Source organism: Amia ocellicauda, chromosome 18, assembly GCF_036373705.1.
Source record: "Amia ocellicauda isolate fAmiCal2 chromosome 18, fAmiCal2.hap1, whole genome shotgun sequence".
Lineage (NCBI taxonomy): Eukaryota > Metazoa > Chordata > Actinopteri > Amiiformes > Amiidae > Amia > Amia ocellicauda.
Window position 1 is genome coordinate 3,872,613 of NC_089867.1, and position 23,479 is coordinate 3,896,091.

Genomic DNA, 23,479 nt, shown 5'->3' on the forward strand with positions numbered 1-23,479 from the left:
CCGACTGTGTTTGCCATTCCCTTATGGCCTGTGATTAACCTGGCTGCTCTTATTTGGACTCATTCCAGTGCAGCAATGTTCTTTTTGTATTCGATATTCTAAATTAGGTCTTACTAATGCATTATATAATTTTAATATAATTTCCTTTGACTTGAATTCAGTACACTATAGCCTATATCCAAACATTTTGCAAACATTTTTTTTAATCAGAAAAGAGTCCTTATTTAAGTAGTGCTGCGTCAGGTCTGTGTAAACTGATTCACAAGGTGGTTTTGGGGGGACAGGGATACATTTGTCAGCATTTCTTATGAAATATGAAGCTTTGTTTTCAACAGAGGAGAAATTAAAACCGGGAACAATTATGACACATCCGTTGTGAAACACTTAGAGATTACTGGTTTTAGTGGGTTTTAAAAATACACACACACACACACACACACACACACATTTAATCCTCTGATATTCATTAAGCCAGTTGGAGGAAATAATAATTACACTCTGACAGTAGTTTTGTAAAGTTTTACTTACTTCCATACTTAGTTATTCCTGGCTGTGGATCGATTTGACAACTAATTTGTGTTGGTGTTTCAGTAAATGTTGAAGGTAAGTGCAGTGAGAGGGAGTGAATTGCTGAACCCATGCAGTTATTACTACCGCTGTTCCAATTTCTTTTTGTTTTTTTACATTGGCTGTGTTTTATTTATATTACTGTCTTACCCAACTAGTGGACAAACAACAATAAACAATTGATTAATGACAGAGAGCGGAAGTGCGGGTGTAGCTTGGCGAGATGATAAACTGGAGGAATGACCAGGGACCAACAGCTCTGGAGACGAAGCTGCAGCAGCACTGCACAGAAGGGGGTTTGATTATGCAGACGCTCTTGTGGTTGTTGTCGTTGTGTGAGAGCAGGGAGTGTAGGGAATGAATTGCTCTGAGGGAGCTGCCTTTTCTGTATAACAAGGACAAAGCTGCACATCTCTCGAATGTGTCACAGGATGGATGCTATAGAAAGGCTGCTGAAGGCTATGTGAGATGTTTACTTTTGTTTTATCAACCTTTCGACGCTGGAGTGACACACACCATCTTTATTTGAATACATGCCATATGCAGTATTCAGATCTGCAGGAGTTAACCAATCTCTTTTATTACTTTACTCTCAATCGTGTGTATGTTTATGAGCAGTCGATAGTTAAGACGTTCATACTTCATACTTAGTTCATACTGCCTCAGATGGAGTCCTAGTCTGAATTTTAGAACTTGGCTTTTTAAGCTTCCATGACTTAATTCTCACCAGCCAATCACCAATTACCTACTCACTGGCCAATCACTATTAGCTGTTTGTTTAAAAATAATACAATCATACAATGTCAGTGTTTTGGCTAGCTAACATAATTAATGCCCTTGAGGGGTGACTGGATCCAGGCCCATTCTTTGGTAATCATTGTAAACTAAAATAAGTAAAGATGTTCTCATCATAGATGTATGGATGTAGATTGAAACTGATGTAGACTAGACTATGAATACTTTAGATACCTTGCCAGGTTTCTGAGAGGAACCTGAGAGGACCAGATCAGCTTTTCTTTTTTATTGTCAGTGATGTTTCTGGTGCTGAACCACAGCTTCGGTGCTGTAAAGAGTTGCCTGAGGCAATATGCTCTAATGGAAGCGGACCTTGTGGGTGGTTTAGACCTTTGTACAGGTATAGACTACAGGTTAAAGCAAACACATCAGAAAAACTGAAAAAATAAAACCACATGAAATCTGTTCTCATCTGTTCAACCCATCGAGGGTGACTAAGAAGAAAAAGAGCAAACCTACATAGTGTTTAATTTTTAATATTTAAAAAGGAATGCTTTCTCTTCTGGCTGCCATGAGGATGTTTATACTTGTGCTTTAAAAAAAAAGAGAAAGGTGCCCAAATTTGAAATATTCAATGATTAGCTGACTGGAAGTCATCTTCTGTAGTCATAATATCTCTTTAGCAGTTTTCCAAAACTGAAATGTTTCGATTTGCTTTAGAAATTGTAGTCGAGGTATTATGTGAAGGTCTTGGTTTATTTTTATTCAGCGTCTGTGTCTAAAAAATATTTTATGGAATGAAAATCATATAATCTCAAACCAATTTCTGCAATATATTTAGTTTTGGCACCCAGTTGACTGTAATTCACAAATTGTTGAAGCCCTGTTGATGAATCGGCCACTGTTTATTCGTATGCCACTGTTTTATGCATGAGTTTCTAATGTTGTATAGTAGAGCAGGGTTAAGGAACCCAGCCTTTGGTAAGGACAGCTACTATAAAAATGGTGATACAACACAGATGAGGATGGATGCAGAAACACTTCCTACCACAAGGAGGCGTCTGTTTTCTCTCACTGCTGGTATGAAACTAGCAGGGATAATAGAATAAAAAAAAAAAATCTGCATTTGAATTTGAAAAGCATGCCATTAATGCATCAGGATGCGTATCTGGTTAATTTAAAAAAAAATTGAAGGGGATAGGTCGTTTTTCATTTTTTTTTATACAATCCTTCCTTTAGCATGGCTATAAACAGATGTCTGATGCACACAGTTCCCCCTTTTTTATCCTCAGGGCAAAACGTAGCTGCTCCACGAATAGGAATAGTAAGCCACATCTACCCCAGCCTGCAGCAGAGCAGTCCTGCTTGCAGGCTCTGAGCACAGGCGCTGCTCCCATTGTAAAGCATTCAAGGACTGTGAAGTTGGTCTCTTGTGGCTTCCATTCCTTTCCATGAGTGTCCTGTGAATGACCTTGCAAGTGTGTATTTGATTGTCCAGGGACCAGAGCACAGCAGTGGGATAGATCTAGATATTTCTGTGTTGCAGCAGTACAGGGAATATATGCGTGTTTTATTTATTTTTTGCTTTAGCTTCTTGTGACTCACGATCCGCTACACCCTTTAAAAATGCAGATGAGAAATTAAGAGTGATCGCAATTGGTTTTGCAGCGAAACCCCGCAATGGAAGTGTGAGCCACTGTGAGCTCGCCTGTGCAGACTGCTGTTTCCAATTCTTTGAAATGGCATTCTGCAATCGGCACAGTTTAAACTGCATTCACAGCATCGTCAAGCTGCAGCTGTCCTGGAACTTGCAAATCATTAAGACCCTTTACGGGCTATGGCTAATGACAAGGAGTGTAGGAGCTCGAAATGAGGGCAGGCAGCTAGTCTTTTGCGTTGGATAGCTGAAAACAGAATATACATTGTGTTGGCTGTCAGGAGCAAATACTAATTGTGAGAGTTAATTTTGTATGGGAGGAATGAAATTTGAGGCTGGCTGAGTGTCTGATTTATTATTTTTATTTTTTACAAAGTTCACAATGATTCCTGGCCACCACCCCCTCATCCCTCGCCCCAGAGAATGAGATAATGGATTTGATTTAAATTTTTAACCATGGTTTCTGTATGGAAAACGGCAACTGTGTCTGCTTTCATCAAGGTTTTAAATATGAATAAAAAAGAGAGAGATATAACTTGCAACTGTGCTGGAAGAAATTATCATGTTTCAAAAAAAAAAATTGTACTACTTAGGTTGGAGGTGAATGGAGGTGAAACCTTATCAATACTCTTTAAGTATCAGACTCTTATTTATTTTAGTGGAAAAAAGGAAAAGAATGGGGGTGTTTTCAAATGACTTTCAACTCCTTCTCTGTGGCACAATGAAACAAGACACAAGGGTGTTTTATAGGCAATAAATCATAGTATAAATGCAAGGAAGCTCAGAACTGTTCTTGGAAAGGACAGCAGGACTGGCTATGACTCCCTATCTAACCTTTGTATCATGGTTGAGTAAAAAACAAAATACCAACAATAAAACATTTTGCATAAAGCAGTCAGTAATACCAGCAAAAATAAATTAGAAGTAATCTTTGATGACTAGCCTATGTGAATACAACAGATATTTGTAAAATTTAAGTAGGATGCATTCAGATTCAGCAGAGCAGCCCAAGTAAGTCCTGGTATATTATAAATTAAATTCTTATTTATTAATTTAAATGAATTCCTTACTGAAATAAATAAAATGGCAGCATGTATGAAACACAGTGTTATTAAACACAGCATAAAGCAGTAATATTTCAAGTTGCTTTGCAAATTGTGCTACCAACATTGAATGTATCCTTTTGAAAGGATTTCTTTCTGATGTTATAAATAGACAATACATAATCCACTCACTCTTGCTGTTTCTGATGTGTTTCAGTAAATATTTTAAAGTCACAAGAAAACTGGATATCGGTATTAAAGCAATAATTGTCATCTTTTGAGCCTTGCATCTCTTGGCAAAAGGCAATACTGTCAATGAATTGATAAAATCCATAACGTGAAAAACACAATTCTTTCTAGCACCAAGCATTTGATACTAGGTTATTCCCAATATAAGCTAATCAAGGCTCTATCAGTTGATTGGTTTAATCTGGATTGCAAACCTAAAACCATTTGTTAATATTTTTGCGATTGCAAATGTGGCAGGTCTTATTGATTATGACAAAAATATTGTAGGAGTGGATCTGGAATGTATTATGTTAATTAAAACCTCTTTAAATTAGATTATACATCTGGAAAAAATGTGACCCTCTATTGTGGTCTGTTAATGTACTATTTCAGACCTCTTTATTAATGTTATTTGTTAGACATTCTTGCATTCTCCAGATGATTTAAGGTATATTTATGAGCACAGGGTGCCATTTTAATGAAGTTTGACTGTCATCAAATGCTGCCTTTTCTGGATGAAACTGATTATTTTAAAGTCTAAAATCCATATGTTCTACCATATCATAATAATATTCTTTTGCACAGACCAGAATATTGTGTTTGTCACCACAATATAAATATTACATCATTTTTTCACTCCTTAATTGTTTGGGCCTGCACAGAACAACTAATACGTTTAAACATAATGTGACAATTTCTGTGGTTCTCGATATTTTAGTTTTTCTCATTTCCCGACTGCTATGAAAAATAAGCTATATTCACATGAGAACACAATTCAGCATTTCCTCTGAAGTAAGGAGGCAGACATTTGCTCTTATAAATCCTGGAAGGCTTACAATCCCTCATTCATAGATGTTTGCCACAGCCACAAAACATAATATAAAGTACAAGATTGCATTATATGTTTGGTGTTCCATTTTACTTTCTGTGCTGTGAATACAACTCGATGGAGGTGCTTTTGTTTACGAAACCAGAGGGTATATTTTAATGTTTTAAACAGATGAAACTAAGAGCCCCCACTCCTCCATCTTATATTAATTCTCCTGACATTTTTCTTCCTATGGGCAGTTCTCGGTTCTTGGTGTTGTATCTTAAGAAATAATGAAAAAAAAAAACAACCAGAAGTCTTAAATGTTTAAACAGTTGTCATGCTAATTTAGATTTCGTACTCTTATTATCCCTCTTCCCCTCTGTAGGTGCCCATTATTAGCCAGTGGAGCTGTCCACCAACATTATCTGTGGAGAGGCAAAATCAGAAAGCAATGTGATTGTGAATTTAAATGTAAAATGTCTAATATATATTCACCTACATACATAGATATGTGAATACACAGATGCATCCATACATTCTTACATAAGTTGATAATCTTTGTGTTTACCACACCTTTTTATACTATATGGGATTGATTGGGGCAAATACATAGTAATTCATATCCAGAATGTACCGCTATTTTATTACGGAATGCTGGCCAACAATCACATTCCATTAAGAGACAGATCTTCAGTCCTGCAATGGTCCATTATGTGTGATCTTTTAGCTAATTCAGTTATGTTTTGTTAAATATGTAAAGGGATGCAGAGAAAGAAAAATTTAAGGGACACAGTTGTTCCCTATCTGTTTTCAGTTCAGATGTTTTTTCCTTCACAGAAAATTGCTAGTATATATTTAAAAAAGGTGAACGTTGATATACCAAAAGGCAGTCTGTAGAAAATGCTGAAGTACATTTCCACAGCAATTGAAATATTTGGTGATATAGCCCCCATAAGTAAAACTCCTACAGCATAAGCATGCAAAACCCCCTTTCATTAATCTTAAAGAATGTTTAATTTAACTTTGAATCTATTACACAGAAAAATCTGCTGACAGCCTATTTATAACAAAAAATAACTTGGGAAAGACTCTAATTTATCTTGGTCTCAAAGGTGTCATTTGAATGAAGAAGCACATAGATATGGGGGATGCATTGTTCTAGAGAGGTGGAAGAAACAATAATAATTACAGTGGGATTAGAATTTAATTACTTGCTTATGTTTCCCAAGGTTTTGACTTTTATTCATTCAATCTTTTGCTCTTTCCATTCTACAAAATCCATTAGTGCTGTCTCATTAGAGAAACACACAACCAGAACCCATTTTATGCACAACAGCAACATATAATCCCAAGGTTGTCTTGCAGTTGTAATTAGCTTTGCAGGATTTCTATAGTGTTGAGGCATCTTGTAGGTGTGGGATTGCACAGTTCATGACAAATTTTGAAAGAACTTGTTTTGATAGCAAATTTTGCATCAATTGCCATCATAAAGAAAAATATGAAAGTAGCAGCATTGTCTTGCCCCCCCTCCCTTGGATAAAGGGTTTGGAATTGATAGATTTTACGGTTGTAAAATGTGTCCATTGATTATGAATATTGAGAGACTTGGTCAATGTTGCTTTTAACATTTGACAGAAACATCCCAATGAAATGATCAGCATTTTTTCTCAAAACGGGCATTCACATTTGGTAAATGAAAGTGATGCTGCTTTTTTTGGGTAAACATAAAGAAAATGGGCAGGGCTGTTGTTGAAAGTGTCCAGTGGGAATTTCTCAGGATGGATTCCGAATCCTGCTTTTGCTTGATGGGCCGTTCACCATGCAAAATGAGTAGATACAGCTTACTTATATATAGTAGTGGCCCACAGGGAATACTCATAAATAAGAGACTGCAGGGGACTGCATTTAGGGTTCAAAGAAACCCAAGTGAGGAAGGAATGAAATCTACCTCATAATTACTATAAAGACAACATCTTGAGTTGTAAATGATGTAAAACTGTCATTCCCAAAGAATATTGCAGCAATGCTAATTGTGATTGTGGAAATCGCTCTTGTTTGATTGCACCTTTCCTTGTTTTGTATTTTTAGCATCTTTCCCAGTCATTAGGCGTCACCTCTGAGATTGTGTGGACGAGAAGGTGGTGTTTAGTGATGTATTCATGCAGTGCCCATATACAATGTGCGAATAATAATTCTGCCAATGCATATTTTGGGGCTCGTGCTTTGCTTCTGAATGCTGATAGAGAGTGTGTGCCCTTTCTTGTCCATCTAATATTGATGGTAATAATGACACCACAATGTCATGATGTTTATTCTGCAGTAGCCACATACAGTGTTTCTGCATTGACCAATATATATGTGTACACGTACATACACATAATGCAAACAATAGACTTTAAAAAAGATTTTTTCTTCATCTGTGGATGGAAATATATACCATAATCACACACAAACAGTAACAGCTGCAGCTGCATTTATATACATCTTATATACCAGCCTCCACAAAAATATAAAAATCTCCCTCTTACATAACTACTGTAACATGATTTAAATATGTCCTTATGCATCTGTAAGGTGTCACATGATGCAGATTTTTAATTTAGCTAGCTCCACATTGCCTTCCTTCCTTTCTCCATGTTAAATGCCCTGTGCATATTGTGACTCCCTACTGCAGGCAGGGTGGATGTTTTTAGACAATCCCTCTGTCCTCCCACACAGAATCAGCTCCTGTGATTTGTGAGTATACTCTGTCAGAGCCATTAGATTTCATTTCAGAAGAAATCCCGTTCACTCCCCCTTCCTCTTCTCAGACACTAGTAATGCTATGAGGATGCCTGGTCCTCCTGCTTTATTCTTTATTACTTCTGAGAGTTGATGGTTGGCAGCCAGATGTGGCGAAAATCCTGACGACAGCATCTAACTGTGTGTGTGTGTGTGTGTGTGTGTGTGTGTGTGTGTGTGTGTGTGTGTGTGTGTGAGTGAGTGGGTGAGCGCGAGCGTGTGTGAGTGAGTGTGTGTTTAATAAGCTCAGAGAAATATGACTAGTGTGTATGAAAGCAGCCCCTAATGCTTCAGTCGGGGATGCCTGGGAAGAGATGGCTGGCTGTTTTTCTTTTTTTTTTTTACCTTTTTTTTTTTTTTCCTCTCCCTCTCCTCGCTGTGAAGAAATCTTGCTACAGTCAGGCGAAAAGCTTGCCCTGCACCTAAATCTTCCCAGGCTAAGTTCGGAGCATAATGACTGAACAATTAACTATCGACTGCTGCTCATTAAAGCATAGTTTCTACCGAGATCAGGAGAAATATGGAACTTGATTGGCGTCTCGGCGTTTGATGTTACCTGAGAGATAGAGAGGGTCTCCGGAGGACAGGTGGATGTGCGGTTTGTGGTGGAAAGGGCCATAAAGGAGAAAGGAGAAAGAAGAAAAAAAAAAAAAAAAGGAAAATGCAGTTTGAGACATTGCGTCAGTTTTGTAGCTCTGTTTTATCTCATTTTAATGGGGCTTTCTCACCGCCTCAGAATATTTTGCAGACAGAGCTGCTGGAGCAGGCACTAAGCAACATCGGGTGAGTGATGCCTTTGAAAGAATGTGTGATTTATGAAGGGTTTCCCCCTTGGCAGATCGGCAGCGTATTCGTGCCGAAGGGGGGTCTCGCTTATTGATTGCCAGCCTCTGTGAAGTCATATCGTGAAATGCAATTGAAAATGTCCTTCAATGTGGTGGGGGGCAGGGCTTTAGAACTGTATTAATGCTTAAAATAATCAGACTGTTAAATTGGTGTGAGGTGTAGATCTGTGTGCTGTGGTGTGTTGCTGCTGCAGCATGTGCAGCACAGCAGTGTGTGAGAGCGAGGGGCAGTTTTGTAACCGGAGCCAAATCATTTGAGTCATTTGTTTAGCAATTTTAAGAGCTCCTTTTCCGTGCATGCTACAACATTGTGCTGGCTGTAGAAGTGTGCAGTATAGGTTGCAATCTTTTTTTTTTTATAAACGTGAAGAAATTATGTTTCTATCAGATTCATCTGTTTTAATTAACAGTACCATCATATGAATGTGTAACTTTGGACCAAGCCACATCCCTTCATACGATTTCAGTGACATATTCCCAGCCTGGATTCATTACGAAATGCAACATTCCCATTTGATGTTGATGTACTAAAGCTGTAATAATTAACACCTTTCACTTATACAGTATCACTGTGCACAGAGTAAATAAACTTCCACACAGGGTAGACTGATTATACAGCAATCCGTTTGTTATTCATGCTGCTTCCTCTCCTTATCCTGATAGCATATTTGAATCTAGATGTGTAGGTCCAGAAAAATGTTGATTTCTGATTTCGTTTCAGATTTTATTCATGTATGTTCTCAATTAACCTTTTATTAGCATCACTTTGCTTGTCATTGCCCTGGTTTCCTTAAGCCTGATTCTGTAGGTGAGGGGGCTGGGATTGTGGGGATGTGTATGTGTTTTTTTTTTTTTATCATTATAAACCCATATAAAGTCAGTGGACTTGTGTGCAGGCTCTGTAAAAAACAAGATTTGAAAACATTTAGCATAGCAGCACAATTTGACTGGCTTTCCCCATGCCTGTTTGGTACATTAGTGGAGCATTCTCACAGTCTTATGCTTTGGCTTGTACTTGGGGTTGAGCTGACCATACTAATTGTTTCTAAAGAGAGGTTTTAACCTCCTGTAGTGATGTGTATTTGGAAACAGCACTGAGAAAGACTGGGCTCCAATATTGTTCTGTGTAAGCCATTTCTGAGGCGAATATTATAAGACTGAAGTCTTGCATGTTCCTACTCCAGGGATTATACTATATTCTTTGCCTCCCTTAGAAATAATTCAAGACATTGCATTTTCTGCTGCCCCTTTACATTACATGCCCGACAGATTAAAGATAGCATTATACAGAAGGTAATGCAAGTGTCATGTAAGAAGACTAAAGCAACCGTACATGCCTGATCTATAAGATCGTTTCCAGTTTTTGTACTAGAAGATGTTTTGCTTTGCGTGGGGTTATTTTTGTAAAAAATTGACAGCTCCATTTTCCAGTATCAGATCTTTACATTTTAATGTAAATAAATAAATACATACATACACAAAAATACATACTTCCAAAATATAATGTAATATACAGATAATCTGCCTCTGCCTTTAAATATGTTGCATAACCATATATTTTATTATGATGATGATGATGATGATTATTATTATTATTAATTGCCCTTACTTTGACTTAGATGTAACAATAAATGTTTTTCAAAGCAATGCAATAAATAGTAAATATTATAAGGGCAAAATACAATAAGATAAGCAAATGCCCCAGTACATATGAGCTAAAACAAGTACACAGTTCAGCACCATCCCTGGTGTGTGCCGAGGGGTAGACCAGGGAGCATAAGTACCAATATTACTGAAGCAGTTACAGTAAGGTGATTAAAAGTGCTAAAAATACATAAGTAATCTGGGGCACAAGGGAGCATATCAGTTCAATAAGAAAGTGCATAAAAGCAAGAGTGCTGACTTGTCCAGGAGATTTTGGCTGAGGTATTACAGGTACAATTGATTAAACATGCCCAAATTAGAGAGTTGCACTAATTGTTTCAAAGGCTTTTTAAATATAATTGACTTCATTACACTATTGAGGTGTAGCACTTCCTGCTGTACTCTGAGGTTGGGAGCGGGGTACTGCTGATTATGTTCCAGGTGATGCCAATTGCCAACTGTGGTTGCCAACAGCTGTTGGTTGGGGTAGAGTGGCCTGTCATTGGCTAGGTGCCTGCAGGCCTGGACAGCATCATTGGGAATGGTTTGTTCTGGATCCACAAAGCTCTTCTGAGTCCCTTTCCGAATCACACTGCAATGGGAAGCTGAGCTGGCAACATATGACACGTATATCTGTCTCTGATTTGCCCAGGTCAGTGCAGGGCTGTGCTTATGAGTTGCCTGGACCAAGAATGGGTGATACCAAAAAGAGGAAAAGCATAATTGTTGGACATGAATTTGTATATTATGTACATTTTTCTACCTTGTTTATCCATTCATCTTTTTGTGTTCAGTACCTCGCCATTGTCCTGAAATGTCTGGGCAGCTGAGCTTTGGTTAAAGTGAATCTCTATGCCTGGTCATGCGCAGTTGTCCGGATGGAACAACCCATTTGAGTACTTAAGCATTGCTCGAAAGCTGTTATTAGGAAATTTGTTGTTACTATCTCTGTAAAAGGGGCCAGGCTATGAGCACTTTGCAGCTATTGTGTTGGGGTTATTATTAACCACATGTTTCTGTGGGAATTGCTCAGGGAATAGAGGCAGGTGTGTCTGATTGCTTATCTCAATATTTTCTGCTGCAGTGGAGACTTTGCTAAACCATATCCTTGACCTTCTTGTTATGAATTTTAATAGTTCGTTTGCCCAGGCCAGTGAAGTATAAAGAATTTGACATGCCACCAAAGATTTGCTCTGAGCACTTTTCATCGTGTTTTAATAGAACATTGGAACAGTCGAAAGCGTGGTGAGGATTTGTAAGGTTATTTGTCTCAAATGGGTTTGACATGTTGCATTAAAGACACTCGGACAGTTGCAACATGACGACAAAGAAAAAGCGAATCGTAAACAATATTTCTTCATCTGATAATTCCACCCCCTCTAATACCAATAATGAATATTTATTTGCTGAAATCCCTCTTTTTTTGCCTATTGGGTGATAAAACACAACAATCACAATTTGATTCTGCGTATTTAGTTAAACATTCAGAAGAAGTGTCCTGCTTTATGACAAAAACAAAGGTGGACAGGGTTAAGAGGCACTTCACTTCCATGTGAGAATGACTACAGTTTCTGTCCAGTTGTTTCTGTTTCAAGATGAGAAACCGCAGACTGATATGTTCTGCTATATAGTGCCAGGTGTCAGCAGGGGGGCGGGGTGCAGTGGTTGGAGTGCTTTGAGTAAGAAACGCTAAGAATGGATACACACCACTTCCCAGAGAGACCACACTTTTCATGTGTTTGAATAACATTTAAATGTTTTTCATCAATACAAATGTTACTTTGAAAGCAAGCCCAAAAATACTAAAATAATACCAGCACTGAGGTGCTTTTAAAATAAGTTAACTGAAAGCGACCTGTGATATGTCACTGTTTCTGAATTGTAAATAAATATTTTTTTTTCACCCTCATAATGATGAAACAGATATGTTTATCCTTCTCGTATTAGTGATTATCTTGAAACTTTCCAGGTCTTAAATCAGATCCTCTTTAAGCACTTTTTAAGCCCCACAGCATCGATTTTAATCTGGAAAAATAAAAAGTGTGATAGAGATCGAAAAGATGATATACAATTGTATAAGCATTACATAAAGGATTACCTAATACACTACACGCTGTTCTTTACAACATACACACACTTTCCAGGTATATGTGCTTCATATATTCCTTTTCTTTTTTGTTCAATCTTCCTGGCAAGATTTTGTTGTACTATTTCAATATTTGAGTAATTACATGTGTAAGAATTAAGGTGCCTGTTTTTATTTCAAACAAGATGGAGGTTGTGGGTTGATTTTGACATGTAGAAATACATCACTGCTTTGAATGAATAATACATGAATAATAAAATAAGAGAATATATTTTTGATATATATAATTATTTTGTGTGTGTTTGCTATTTTATAAGTAGCTCTTTTGGTGTATTGTAAAATGAGGTCCCCTGGGAGGGTATGTAATGAAGGCATCATTTGGTTGTAGCAAGACCCCTGAGAAAGGCTGAGAAAGGCTCTTTTCTGAACACAGCTGCTACAAGAGCCATTGCTTCCCTTGACGCACCTAGAGAGGCATATAATGTCAGCCCTAGCAGGAGGGGAGGGGATCATAATTTTAGTTCAAGGGTTAGGGTTAAGGAATGTATTTAAGACCACTGTCTACTTCTATAATCTCTCATTATAAATCTCCATCATAAGGTCACCTTATATTGAAGCTCTTGCTATTTTGAATTACTCCACTAATGGCCTATGCTTTTAAATACAGCTGAATGTATTATGCATGTGTGCAGAAGGGGTCTAATGCAGTACCAGGGCCATTGTCAGACGTTCTGAATGTGGTATGCTGTGCTGCTTGTATTTTGGAATAGCAAGCTTATGTCAAAGCCCAGGGAATAGAACACAGAACATATTTCATAGTAAAAAGACTAGTGTGAATAAAAAGGGGTCGTCTAATATGTGGGACCTACATGCAATTGTCAGAGAGGATTTGTCTAAATTGGTGTTCTTTCTTAAGTCTGGAAAATCCAGGGAGTCCTTTTAAATGTACTTAGAAATATGGAGAGCAGTCTAATCTACAGTTGCTGTGTTGCATAAAATGTGCTTGTTTAGCACATTCAGAAGCCCTGCATGTGCTGTTTGTATAGTAGATTTTTTTTGTGCATTACTAGGGGAAAAATAGAATGTCTGAGATTTCCGGTGAGAACATTGCATTATACTTTCTCTCAGCAAATGGATAGGCGAAGAATTTAATCATTTTAAGGACTTGGGTGCATTGTAATCACCACAACATTACAGAGAATCCGTAATGTTCTTAGAATATGTACAAATACAGGGATTTATGGAAGGAACAGTTTGGTAATTCCCTTTTTTTTTAAATGTCAACCTGCTTTAGATTTCCTACCTAAACAAACAAGCAATAATTATTTAGCTCAACAGATTGTCTATATAAGGTAACCAGTATTACAAATATTGTAATGTAAGTATTATTTTTAATATGCATAATATAAGATCTTTTGGGCGTTTTTCCCCCAATCCATGTGGTGTGGTTTACTGATGAGAATGATTTCAGTCGAAATCCTATCTTTAAGGACAGTGCAGAGTGTTTGTAAAAAATCTGCTTTATGACTGAAAACAGTTGTTTTATGATGGAAACTCTTCAGAAACAATTTATTAATATTCAGAGTTGGGAACATTTTTATAGCTTCAAATGATTTAACAAAACATAAAGCTTTTGTTTAGCCCAAATTCCTCAATATGTTATTGCACAGGCTTATGGCTTGTATTGCTATTTAAATCACCAGATGGAAAAAAAAATGTACAGAGCTTTCTTTTTTGGTTCAGAGAACAATAGTAATTAATCTAAGGTACTACTTCCCTATGCAGATGCCACTCTCTATGATCAGTATGATGAATGCTGTATTTCCTGTTATTAAGCTAATTGTTAGCTGAATTAGGGTGAGGGATACCTTTTGTTGAGGGAGAGGTAGATGTCAAAAGTGTAGGTCAAGTTTTTTGTTTCATGCTATAATACAAGTAAAAGCTTTACCTCTGTATTCAAGGTTTTAATGGTATCTTTATTCTTTTTCATATTATCTTCAATTCAATATTTTCCATTGTGGTTTCCCCCCATCAAATACTACTTTGGCAGAGTATATTTGTAATGAATACAACCTCTCTTGTACAATGAATTTGATTCTGAGCACCACCAACCAGGGACCTCATTCAACAGACCTGGTCTGCTTAGTTTAACAGTTTCATATTTTCTTGATTATTTAGTCTCTTATCACGCTTTGTGTTGTCAACTATAGTTATTTTAAACAGTGAGGTTTCATTTAGTTTCATTTGATTTAAAATAAAACAAATGGTATCTGTACACACAATCTCCAGATACATGGTATACACACCTGCTGTATATTTACTGAATGTTTTAACTGGAGGCTGTTGAGTTAATATCGTGTTACCATATTCATTATTTCTTTATTCTGGAAAGGTATACATTCTCTGTAAAGTGCTCTGTGGAAATTCCTCTGAGAAGGGTACTAAATGAAATAATGATTGATTGATAAACAAGAATGCCAACTTGGTACAGCCTGTGCCATATGTGTAATGGAGGGAGTACTGCAAAGGCTTGACAAAGAAGCAGTAAAGAGTCTGCTACTGGAGATCAAGCTGGAAAAATGTGTTAAGCCTCGTGGGTTAACTACAGTGTGCACAAGAAGGATGCTAGAACACTCTTGCAGTGGATGTTTCTGCACAGGAACAATCGCAACAGAAATAGAAAGAGATGTCAGGCAGCAGCTTTGGGGACACTTGCATCTGTTCCAGGCCCAGATTAATGTTGATGTAGCAATGAAGACAATGAATGAGCAACACACCAAGAACGTTTCAAGACAAACCAACACACGGGCCTTTTGTGTATCTGTGCTTACCTGAGTCGCAGTTCACATAATCACATATTGCCGTCGAGTTTTGTTAACTTTCCTCAGTTTTGCAATACTAAATTTGATCAAGTATTCAAAGAACCCCTTTAATTTGGAAAGATTGGGTTTTCTTTCCCTTTAAGATTGCAGATTTTATCTGGCACTTCCAAATGGTACAGAAAGCCTAATGTGCAGTTTTGGGTTTAGTGCTGCTAATGCAGTCATTTGGATTTGAATATAAAAGCATCTCCGTAGTATTTTTCAGTATTTACCATACCTGAGAGCAAATGGTATTTAGAAATCATGCCTTGGCACTTTAACTAACTAAAATTAAGAAAAAGAGACGAGTGTGTTTGCAGCCCACGGAAGAGAATATGTTTAATATTCTAGAACCAAAAGAGACATTATTGAGGTTCCATAGTACTCTCATGTCTGTCTTTCTACACTCCAGGAACTTGGTATTTGGCTCCCCAGGCATTAATTGCCAAATCCTTAATCATGCCTTTCCACTCCAAGATTATTGTGAATGCAAAACTTATTTATTTTATTTTCTAACTAACTCTAACTCTATTAACATTTTTAATTTTCTAATAAAATATGTAGGTGACAAATGTTAAGTTAAATGTCTCCATTTTGTCGATTTTTCATGTATAATGACAACATTATATAAACAATCAACCAATTGGCAGGAATACATTTTTTCATATTATATTCTTATATTGTGTGTTTAGAATTCAAAGGAATTATTTTGTACCCCAAATATCTTTTTGTTATGTGGTTTTCCATTTGCACAGATTGGAGGGCAGTACAAAAATTATACGCAATTTGAATCAATACATTCTAGTTCAAATACGCCTTGAAAGCATGTTAAATAGGAGAACAAAATAATGAAAAGTCTTCTCATAGTGTTCATGGACCAAAGCATAATATTCATACACAAAACACAAGGCGAGTTTGTTTCCATGGTAGTCAAAATATTGAATCTTAGCTCCAGAGCAATGCAATTTACATACATTACAATGCTATGTCATGTTCAACAGTAATGGGAGTACATTAATGTACACTATCACGTCATGCTTTAGCAGAATCAATTTGGGATGCACTAGTCTCTGTTTGTTAGATAATGCACCCAAATATCCGTCTGATGCCCCAAGACGAGACTGCTTAATGAAACCCTAATATGAGTTTTCCATTTCTGTTGGCTATTGAAGAAAAATGTTGGCGATGTGAATAGACAGCAGTGAGTGTGGCTGTGCTATATTTGCAACAGCATACACTCTCTCAAACTATACAGGGGTAGACCATCAGCTGGTATAGCACATTGCCATGGAGGAAAAGGTGACAAAAGAGTATCTAGAAATTTGAATGAAACGATAGCTTGCTTTTAACAAAGAGACAGGGGCTTGTGTGTGACAGTGACATTTGGACTTTTCCTAATCACAATGTGAAACTAATCAAAAGCAGAACAGTGTGTCTTCATCAGTCTATTCCCTAGTTAAGGACTCCACCCTTTACATTTTCACCTCCAGCAGCAAAGGCTATCAGAAGACCTTGGACTGCAGTCACTAAATTAGGCTTGGCTGTATTTTTATTGCCATTTCGATGATACTACTACTTACAGCAGGAGCACAGTAGGACTCGAGCCAGCTTTGTGACATTGGTGCAGTGAACACAGATTTTTGCTGTACATGCTCATTTGAGTTTGTCAGGATTCATAAGTGTTAGTGATTATTCCTGGAGAGGAGAGTGCTTCGGGTTTTGGGGGAGGCCGGCAGACAGCTGCCCTCCACATGTGACGGACGTGGTCTGGGGTTTTTGTTATTGTTTTAAGCACGTTTGTGTAAAATGAAATTGGCGTAATCTGTTTGGCATCATTTTCAGCTGTGAGAAAAGTGGGAGAGCTGGGGTTAGAGTGGATACCTTTTAACATTTTTACATATGTAGTCTAGAGAAGTCCAGCTTTGTATACTTAAAAAGTGTAGAACCCTTTTTTTGAAATATGCATGTATTTTTTATTTAATTACTTTTTTCCTAGTTCAGAGCACCAAAAGGTATGTTTGCCATTTTGTGAAGGTCATTTGGATACAGTTCAGCGGTCTGGATTGCATGGTGCCTTAATGCATTCTCTGAATCTGATTTGTTGCTAAGGTTGTGGAGGGTATTGATTATAGCAAGGAATGTCCTTTTTTGATGTTTATTACTTTCCAAGCCATGTGCCTTTAAATATCCTTTGTGCCGACTTAAAAAAACGAAAATACTTAAAATGAATCCATTAACAAAGGGAATGCCTTCAAAGAGTGTTTCTTTTCTCACCAATGACAGATGAACAAAAAATAAGCCACATTTATGTACAAGGTTCACTGGCTGAGTTTTCTCTACTAATTTTAAATTCTTGTTTCTTCATCTGTTTAACAAGAAGGGAGTCACCAGAGACAATGTTTGTTTTACTATACAAGCTTTGGGTAGTGAAGTAAATTAATCTTCCTTACCATAAGAGCTGTAAATTGACTATGTGGATTAACTAGACAGGGGTTAGTTTATGCACTATTATTGCTGTATTTGTAACAGTTATAGATTTGTAACAGATGGCTTACTTTGGCAATGGTTACAAAGTCGACAGTCAAAACAATAGAGAATCAAAAGAAGTTATAATAACTGTTACAAGTTATAGAATTAGTAAAGCATGATTTTCTACAGTAAGGAAGTTAACTGGAAAGTGGTCCATAGGGTGAAATTGGGTGACCAGTGATATTCATTAACAATATTTCATTTCTTACTGGCTGGAGTAAGCCATTCCCACTTCAGAAAGAAATTATAGCTGCATTTATGTTCTGGTAATATGAATCATTTTGTATTACTGGTATTTAGAAATGAGCCAAAGTGATTTGTCAGTGGGTTGGGTGGGTGGTCCGCAAAAATGTTTACATTGACTGAGTAGTCTGCGGGCCAAATACGTTTGAGAAACACTGCCCTGAGGCATTATTTTGTGCATGTAAGTAAGAAGAGGATGTGAAGTGAGAAAAGTGTGTACTTGCTGCTTAGAAGTGAAATCAGGAACCTGAAACTCCTCTCCTTTCTATTTAATAACACATCTTTTATTTTACTTAATTGTTTTTATTTTAATTAATCTGTGCAGACTGTTTGAGACACTCTGGTTTGTACCATGATTGCTGAATTAAGTAATATAAAAAACAATCTCTTTAAAAAGGACCATTGGGATTAAAACAAAAGCTGTGATTCTCCCTCAGGCATTATTTGCACCTGTTCATTAAAAACAAAATCAAAAATCATGGGGGAAATGTGAATTTTGCTTCAAAGATGCAGCTGGACAATTGCTGAAGCAGGAGTGCTGACACAGCAGAATCAGAAAATTCTATGCAAGGAAAACATAAATAATAATTGAAAACCTACAATGCTATATTGTCAAAGACTTCTTGAGGATAGTGTGGCCACAATTTAAAAGTAATTCAAACTCAAAAGCAATGCAATAACATTACATTTTGTACATTACATTTTTAATGAAGGGCAGACAAGAATCTGTTTAAGGTCGGTTTGTAATGCACTGAGAAAAAAATAAATACTCCCACAGTGTTGAAAAGGAGTCCTTGGCAGCATTTCCCGCAGGTCCTACTGTGCTACTGCTGGACATGTGCTGTTTTTACAGTATGTGACAGAGAGCCTGCCTTATCACAAGCTGCTCTCTCCGTAGAGAGCTCAGATCTTGGAGATGATGAATGACTTCAAACATGTGTGTTCTATGCAAGATACCAAGGTCTTGAGTCTTCAGTGAAAAAACCACTATAGAAACACATGCAAATGATTCCTTACCATATCTTGACTCAATACAATGTGTCACTCTATCACTTTTGATTTAATTGCACTGCCAGAATTAAAGAACAGGCATCAGCAGTATGATTGGGACACGAGTCCCTACCGTGCTTTATAAGCATCGTTTTTAAATCCTGCGTTTAAAGATTTTAACACTATTTTTGAACTTTCTGTGATACTAATTACTTGCGTCTTTCGCACATATTACTCCCCGCGCTACCCCGGGCTCTGCCACACATGTACAATAAATTTCACTTCTTTGTGTTGCAAATTAATTTGGTCTTGTGGGTTTTTCCCTGTGTATTTTGAAAGCCGAGCTGATCAACTGCAAGCTGATCAAAAGCCCATTTTCTGACAGAGGCAGAGTAAATATGGATAAGCACCAGTAACTGTCTCTTGCCGTACTGGCATTTCTGGAGAATTATATCATTAATGAAATTCAATTTAACATTAATTCAATTCAGCATGTTTACTAGTTCATTAGGTTTTAAGATAGCAGTTGATAGCATCTCCTGGGATGGCAGGAAGCTGTCTTTGATGATTGTGTAAATTATTTCCCCCCATGAATAGTCGGAATAGTCACAGAATATTGGGCGCAATTTTTTTTTTGGTAGATCACAGGAGTTTCAGATAATCTTCTTCAACTTCTTGTCCTGTCACATGCTGTGCACAAAATCTGCACCACGGGCCACTGGCATATCTAATAATATATACTCCATGCATAGGCTAGATCTCACAGGCCTGTGAAAAGATACAGCAGCAAATCAAGGTTACAGATCTCAGAATGTTAAGATGATTGTGTGATAAATAAATGATTGTGCCCAAGATAAAACATTTTTATTATGTGGTTGCATTTCATTGCTCACAACTACAAACTACAGATTGCTGTCAGTTAAAATGTAACACTGTTGCCTTTATTGTCTATACAGTGAGGGAAAAAAGTATTTGATCCCCTGCTGATTTTGTACGTTTGCCCACTGACAAAGAAATTATCAGTCTATAATTTTAATGGTAGGTGTATTTTAACAGTGAGAGACAGAATAACAACATAAAAATCCAGAAAAATGCATTTCAAAAAAGTTATAAATTGATTTGCATGTTAATGAGGGAAATAAGTATTTGACCCCTTCGACTTAGTACTTGGTGGCAAAACCCTTGTTGGCAATCACAGAGGTCAGACGTTTCTTGTAGTTGGCTACCAGGTTTGCACACATCTCAGGAGGGATTTTGTCCCACTCCTCTTTGCAGATCCTCTCCAAGTCATTAAGGTTTCGAGGCTGATGTTTGGCAACTCGAACCTTCAGCTCCCTCCACAGATTTTCTATGGGATTAAGGTCTGGAGACTGGCTAGGCCACTTCAGGACCTTAATGTGCTTCTTCTTGAGCCACTCCTTTGATCCCTTGGCTGTATGTTTTGGGTCATTGTCATGCTGGAATACCCATCCACGACCCATTTTCAATGCCCTGGCTGAAGGAAGGAGGTTCTCACCCAAGATTTGACGGTACATGGCCCCGTCCATTGTCCCTTTGATGTGGTGCAGTTGTCCTGTCCCCTTAGCAGAAAAACACCCCCAAAGCATAATGTTTCCACCTCCATGTTTGACGGTGGGGATGGTGTTCTTGGGGTCATTCCTCCTCCTCCAAACACGGCGAGTTGAGTTGATGCCAAAGAGCTCGATTTTGGTCTCATCTGACCACAACACTTTCACCCAGTTCTCCTCTGAATCATTCAGATGTTGGCAAACTTCAGACAGGCCTGTACATGTGCTTTCTTGAGCAGGGGGACCTTGCGGGTGCTGCAGGATTTCAGTCCTTCACGGCGTAGTGTGTTAGCAATTGTTTTCTTGGTGGCTATGGTCCCAGCTGCTTTGAGATCATTAACAAGATCCTCCCGTGTAGTTCTGGGCTGATTCCTCACTGTTCTCATGATCATTGAAACTCCATGAGGTGAGATCTTGCATGGAGCCCCAGACCAAGGGAGACTGACAGTTATTTTGTGTTTCATCCATTTGTGAATAATCGCACCAACTGTTGTCACCTTCTCACCAAGCTGCTTGGCGATGGTCTTGTAGTCCATTCCAGCCTTGTGTAGGTCTACAATCTTGTCCCTGACATCCTTGGACAGCTGTTTGGTCTTGGCCATGGTGGAGAGTTTGGAATCTGATTGATTGATTGCTTCTGTGGACAGGTGTCTTTTATACAGGTAGCGAGCTCAGATTAGGAGCACTCCCTTTAAGAGAGTGCTCCTAATCTCAGCTCATTACCTGTATAAAAGACACCTGGGAGCCAGATATCTTGCTGATTGATAGGGGATCAAATACTAACACTCACCTAAAGGATTATTAGGAACACCTGTTCAATTTCTCATTAATGCAATTATCTAACCAACCAATCACATGGCAGTTGCTTCAATGCATTTAGGGGTGTGGTCCTGGTCAAGACAATCTCCTGAACTCCAAACTGAATGTCTGAATGGGAAAGAAAGGTGATTTAAGCAATTTTGAGCGTGGCATAGTTGTTGGTGCCAGACGGGCCGGTCTGAGTATTTCACAATCTGCTCAGTTACTGGGATTTTCACGCACAACCATTTCTAGGGTTTACAAAGAATGGTGTGAAAAGGGAAAAACATCCAGTATGCGGCAGTCCTGTGGGCGAAAATGCCGTGTTGATGCTAGAGGTCAGAGGAGAATGGGCCGACTGATTCAAGCTAGAAGATAGAAGAGCAACTTTGACTGAAATAACCACTCGTTACAACCGAGGTATGCAGCAAAGCATTTGTGAAGCCACAACACGTACAACCTTGAGGCGGATGGGCTACAACAGCAGAAGACCCCACCGGGTACCACTCATCTCCACTACAAATAGGAAAAAGAGGCTACAATTTGCACAAGCTCACCAAAATTGGACAGTTGAAGACTGGAAAAATGTTGCCTGGTCTGATGAGTCTCGATTTCTGTTGAGACATTCAGATGGTAGAGTCAGAATTTGGCGTAAACAGAATGAGAACATGGATCCATCATGCCTTGTTACCACTGTGCAAGCTGGTGGTGGTGGTGTAATGGTGTGGGGGATGTTTTCTTGGCACACTTTAGGCCCCTTAGTGCCAATTGGGCATCGTTTAAATGCCACGGCCTACCTGAGCATTGTTTCTGACCATGTCCATCCCTTTATGACCACCATGTACCCATCCTCTGATGGCTACTTCCAGCAGGATAATGCACCATGTCACAAAGGTCGAATCATTTCAAATTGGTTTCTTGAACATGACAATGAGTTCACTGTACTAAACTGGCCCCCACAGTCACCAGATCTCAACCCAATAGAGCATCTTTGGGATGTGGTGGAACGGGAGCTTCGTGCCCTGGATGTGCATCCCACAAATCTCCATCAACTGCAAGATGCTATCCTATCAATATGGGCCAACATTTCTAAAGAATGCTTTCAGCACCTTGTTGAATCAATGCCACGTAGAATTAAGGCAGTTCTGAAGGCGAAAGGGGGTCAAACACAGTATTAGTATGGTGTTCCTAATAATCCTTTAGGTGAGTGTATTTCCCTCATTAACATGCAAATCAATTTATAACTTTTTTGAAATGCGTTTTTCTGGATTTTTTTGTTGTTATTCTGTCTCTCACTGTTAAAATACACCTATCATTAAAATTATATACTGATCATTTCTTTGTCAGTGGGCAAACGTACAAAATCAGCAGGGGATCAAATGCTTTTTTCCCTCACTGTAGCTTAGCAAAAGGAAATTGGAATACGTTGATCCCTTATATGGCCTCAATGAATAGTGTTCGACAAACTTGAAAAGTTCCCCAAACTGGATTACACCCTTGAGAAAGAGCCCTACTTGTATAGATCACCTATTTCATAGTAATAGTCATATATTGCTGTGCTTTAGCCTATACCTCCAAAAGTTCTCCACTGTGGTCTTTTGAATGGTCTCCAGCAAGTAAAATGATGTTAAACAGTGACTGATATCATCTGCACCACAAAGGCTTTACTGAGGTTTTCTTCCGAAAAGATTTTATAGATATATACCTTGACCTTTTCCTGCATCTCATATTCCACTTGTTTCTTTAAAGTCTTTTTGTTTACTCCCCCCACCCCTGTGGTCCAGAGCTAACATTTATGTTCAGCCACTGTTTGTGAGCAGGAAAGTGTGGATTTATCAGAAAAAGAAACAAAAATACAGTGTTCCAAAAGGCAGGAGGGCAGGGCTGTATTTGTATTTGCCTCTACCCTCAACATCTGCCATTGCTCCGTGTGAGGAGAGGCTAGCTGCTCTTTGGTTATACCTCATGCAGTGAAGATGATGAATAGTGACGTCTGTTAACTCTTGCATGTGTTCGGCCACAATTCCTGCCGTTTGTTGTTACAGTTTCACAATATTGTCTGTTCTCTTTGTTTTCTGACTTTCGTATCTAGG

At 38.1% G+C, this 23,479-nt stretch overlaps 1 protein-coding gene across 1 annotated transcript in view; it reads left to right on the plus strand.

Annotated features, from left to right (window-relative positions):
* rims2a (regulating synaptic membrane exocytosis 2a) overlaps positions 1-23,479 on the plus strand; it is a 285,367-nt gene that overhangs the window by 80,469 nt on the left and 181,419 nt on the right. The window lies entirely within an intron of this gene.